The sequence below is a fragment of the Octodon degus genome, unplaced genomic scaffold (genome assembly GCF_000260255.1).
Source record: "Octodon degus isolate 3935 unplaced genomic scaffold, OctDeg1.0 scaffold00024, whole genome shotgun sequence".
Classification (NCBI taxonomy): Eukaryota; Metazoa; Chordata; class Mammalia; order Rodentia; family Octodontidae; genus Octodon; species Octodon degus.
In genome coordinates, this window is record NW_004524600.1 from 14,727,072 (window position 1) to 14,732,321 (window position 5,250).

Sequence of the window (5,250 nt, forward strand, 5' to 3'; positions counted from 1 at the left end):
ATTAAAAAAGTTTTTTTTTCTTTTTTTCTCTATTTTCGGTACTGGAGATTGAACTCAGGATTTTGCATCATAATTATAAAAATCTTTAAGTATATGAATTCTTAAATTTCTTTAAGGAACAAATTTAGGCTTAATAAGACAAGGTAAAATCTTAATGACAGTTTCATATATCCTTTAACCACTAGACATCTTATCTTCCTTTAATTGTAAAATAAAACTCTGGCACAGTAACCAAATCAGATAAACTTTCACTGAAACAATTCTATTAAGCAAGCTACAGATATTATTGAGACTTTTGTACTTAATGTATTTCTGTTTGTATTTTGGAACAAAAGTAGAAAGTCACATCGTACATAGTTGTCATGTATTCATTGTCTCCTCAGACCTGTGACATTTTTTCATCTTCCTTTGCTTTTTGTGAACTGAGTTATTGCTTTGGAGAGCCCTAGAATCTGTTTCATTAAATATCCCTCAATTCTGTTGCTTCGGCCGATGTATATCAGATTTGATTTTGGATATGAATTGAGAAGAAGCATAGCTTTGCTTCAGGGAATGCATGGTATACATTCACATCTTTCTGCAATGATATTGACTTCAATCTTTGGTCTCTTGGCTAAAGTGATAATCTCTTATGTCTTTCCTTGTAATTTCTTTTTTTTTTCCCTTGACTTCCAATTTCCCTACTTTTTCTTCATGAATACTTTGAAGCTTCTTTCTGTAGGATTTGTGGGGAAATCATAACATCTGGGTAAGAGTTTGATTTAATCTGAACTCTCTCTGGTTTGACATCAAACTCCAGCTATAATTTGACTTTTTCCGTTTGCTTTTCTTTTTCTTGGGTTAATAACTTTGCACTTAAATCTGAAATGTCCATCTCTGATTTCATTAGACCTTTGTGCTTTTCTTCATTTAATTCAACTTTTTGGGGCATAGCTTGATAAAGTCTGATTATTTCTATTTTATATTTCTCTGGGTGTGGTGGCGTATGCCTGCAATTCCAGCTCTGGGGAGGCTGAAACAAAAACATCATGAGTCTGAGTTGCTTAGTGAGAACTTTACTAAAGACATAAAATTTAAACTCACTAAACTAACTCTCTCTCTCTCTCTCTCTCTCTCTCTCTCTCTCTCTCTCTCTCTCTCTCTCCTCTTTTCCTCTCTGTCTTTATCCCCCAACTCAATTTTTCTCCACCTTACTATAATTTGCTAGAAGTAAGTAAATCCATCTTATACTCAAAGTGTGTGAAATTGAAGTATCTTACTTTTGAAATGTTAAAACAACCATAGTAATTAATGAATCATTTGGGGGAGAAACCTTAGTAATATCCTACATCTTCCTAAAGTCTTATTCACTAATAATATTCTTCACATCTTGCATGAAGCAAAAATCTTGAGATGTTCTCATGGTGATGTTTTTATTATCTCATAATTATTAGAGTTATAACTTTCCTGTTTGAAACATTATTTCTTAATTTTTTGCAAAAGGGACTGAAGGGTAATTTTCATTTGAGTTAAAACTTACTCATTATTTTATGGCTTATAGTTTTAGAAAGTTGACTTCTATGTGATCATTTCTATTTACACTTTCTTCTACTTCCCTTCCTCCTTCATTTCCTGAAGGAGGAGATAATTACCTCTGTTATTGCTCTCATTTTCATACTTCACTACATTCCAACAGGACAGTGTTCCAGAATCATCCTCTATTTTGCCTTCCACAGTCCTGGCACCAATGGCCTTTCCAAGAAGCATTAGTTCTTTTATTTAGAGAATACATCTGCTCGACTGTTTTGCTCCTGGGAAGTTGTTTCTGGAGTTTCGGAGTGTACATTTCTAGGCAACGTATATAGTCATAAAGAGATGTTTACATACATAGCTCTAGATACACACTCACTCATTGGTGTAGATATTTTGAGGATCACATGATATCTCCATTTTCATCCTTCTTTTCTTAAAGCTGTTTCTTTTTCATTATGTTGAAAATGAAAGTGAATTTTTCAACTGCTGTTTAAACGGTAAATAGAAATTAATGGATTTACTGTTACACTTGAAATCATCTATGCTAAGATGAGAATCTTCGCTGGTAGAAAGGCACTGCTCCAAATTGTGAATGGTGTTAGAAAGACTTCTAATTTCCTTGCTTCTTTCTTCTTGAATACATTGGGGCTGTGTGCTTCTCTTCATTTAATTCAACCTTTTTCTGCATATCTTGATAAAGTCTGATTATACCCACTTTATGTTTCTCTGGGCCTTGTGGCACACACCTGTAATTCCCACTTGGGGAGGCTGAAACAGGAGTATGATTATGAGTCTGAGCTGCTTAGTAAGACCTTATACCAAAGACATAAAATTTCAAAAAAAAATTTAGTTTATGTTTTTCCTCTTCGATTGTCATTTCATGTGCAAATTTGGCAATATAGTTCTTATGTCTCTGTTCTAGAACTTTAGCTTTCCTTTGCCCTATCAGTAGTTCTTTTAGTTGCTGATTTTCACCTTTAAAATTGTGTTATTTAATTATCTACTGAATCCCTATTTTTGTATGAGGAAGGACAGCACATTCTTTCTAAAGAGAGACTTCATTTGTTTGGATGACTTTTAATAAACAGGTAGTCTTTTCCAAATAGATCTCCAGTATGCTATTCTTTCCACTAGTTTCTATAACTTTCTTTTCTATCTGCAAGAAATCATTTATACATTTGTCAATATTCACATTGCTAATCTTTTTTTTGTACATCCTTCACTGGTTTGATTCATGCTTGAGATTTTTTTGTTCCTGGTTCTAATTTCCATAAGAAAAACAGGTATTTTTTACCCTTTGGCTTATTTACAACTTTTGTCAACTGCAATAAAATATCTGTTATGTTATATTATGTATTTCCTGAACAACAATATATATGTATGATAATTTCAGAAATAGTAATACCTATACTTTAGGATTTTCTAAAACACTAAGGCACATAAGGAGAGTCACATGGAGAGAAAACATTCTCTCAGGTTTTCCCAGAGAGCAAATTGGTCAAGCAATGGTCGTGACTCATCCACATGGCTGACACTGACAAAGAATCTGCAGCTTGCGGTACAGGGTTACAAGATAAATCCTGAGGATACTTGACTGACCTTATCAGATTCAAAAGTTACATTTTTTGTTATATAGGTCTTGCTTTATCTTGGTCTTAACCATCCAGCAGAAAAGTATAAAAACAAGGTATATAAAGTGAAGCCATATTAACATTCTGAGCTGTGAAATGCTCAAGTCAACAACTTCTGTGGATGACCCACTACTATTGTGGACTGCTGGACTGTGTTGGATTTTTTTGCTGAATTCACACACCTGTAGTATTTAGATGCCAATGAAATACCCATCTCTGACAGGAGTAAATGAAAAAAGGGTTTACAAAGGAAGGACCATTTTTTATTTGTATATATAGAATAGCTAGGATAGTTATACAGATACTTTCACTTAATCCAACGAGAAGAAAGATTTGTACTAATAGTGTTTGGCCAGGATATCCTGTCTGCATCTTGTACTATGGATAACCACTAAGAAGATAACAATGTACAATGTATTAACTATCAGAACTGTCCTATTAATCAGTTTTGAAACTGTCTCATTGCTATTTGTTTCTCAATAAAATAACTAAGGCAAAATGTTTGTATACATTTATTTTTGTCTTGCAGTTTTAGCCAAAATTTTATGTTACTTAAGTTAAGTTTTTTTATCTAATTGTGGGTATGTCTACATTGGCAATACAGTTATATATTAGCTATTGAGTTTATTCATATTGAATCTCCATCTTCCTGGCAATCTTAATTATTTTTCAAAAATATTACAACAGTAAAATTCAGTCTTTATGGCATATGCATTTGTACGTTTGGCATATGCGTTGATTCATTTATCCACCAGCACAAAACCATATACTATAGACTAATTTCACAATCTTCCAAGAACTCATGTGTTGCTATTTTTATAGCCAACACTCTTGCACCAGATTCCTGATAGTTATACATGTGTTTGTGTCCCTATAGCTTGCTTTTCTGGAACATCATATAATTGAAATCATAAAACAGAGTCTTGTTCCTTTCACAGTAAAATGCTTTGAAAATGTATGTATGTGGTACAAATCCATAGTTAATTATGTTTTTATAGCTGAGTAACATTCCATTGTATGAATGTATCTAAGTCTGTTTATCCTTCCTCTGCTGAAAGACATTTGGATTGTGTCCAGCTTTTTTTTTTCTAATTATGAATAAAACTCCTAGAAACTTTTGCAGACAGACTGGGTAAACATAAGCTTTCCATTTGCCAGGGTAAATACCTTGGTTTGGAATTACCAAGTCTCTCATGAACTGTATCTTTAATTTAATAAAAACAGTCAAACTATATTCCAAGATGCCCAATCCAGGTTTGCATTCTGTGAAGTAATATTTGCTTCACCATCTTCTGTATCATCAAAATACATTATTTCCCTTTTTTTTGTTTTAGGTATTATTATGTACACACTGTGACATTTCATTTTGACTTTATATTTGTCTAAAAATTAAAAGTCAACATTTTATATGGTTATTTTATATTTATATATAATTCTTTATATAATCTGTCTAGAATTCCTTCCTCAAAGATAGGGTGGCAAATATCTTATTCCAGGTTTTGACATGTACTTTTATTCTCCTAAAATATTTTCACAAATAGTAATAACTATGTGATGTATAATTTATTACTTTTCTCTTTAATGATTCTTTATTAGCTTTCATGCCTAAAAAGTTTCTGCTCATATTATGTCTGTGAAAATTTCTTCTTCTGTCATTTTCTAAAAGTTTATTTCTTTAATTCATTTGGTATCAATTTGGTATTAAATATGATATAAGTACTAAAGATTTTATTGTTTATTCTTTTCTTTTGAATTACCTTTAAAACTCAATCAATATTTAATTTATTTTATCAATTTTAAATTTCTCAACTCATGCTGTTTCTATTTATGCATGTCTCTGTCCTTTTGCTAATGCTAAACATGCTTGATTTTTTAGCATTGTAGTCAATTTTGAGGTGAGTGAACACAGAATCTCTAACTTTTTTATTCATTACAATGAGAAAAAAGATAAAATGGTAATGAATAGTTTTAAAACAGATTAGTAGGACAATTACAATAATTAATACATTGTATATTGTTGTGTTCATAGTAGTTATTCAGAGCACAAGATGCAGATATGATATCTTGTATAAACAATAGTAGTAAAAACATTTTTTCATTGAACTAA

General features: G+C 31.7%; 1 pseudogene; it reads right to left on the reverse strand.

Moving 5' to 3' along the window:
* Positions 1-691: 691 nt before the first annotated feature.
* Positions 692-2,748, reverse strand: LOC101560165 (annotated as a pseudogene).
* Between the last annotated feature and the right edge of the window lie 2,502 nt (positions 2,749-5,250).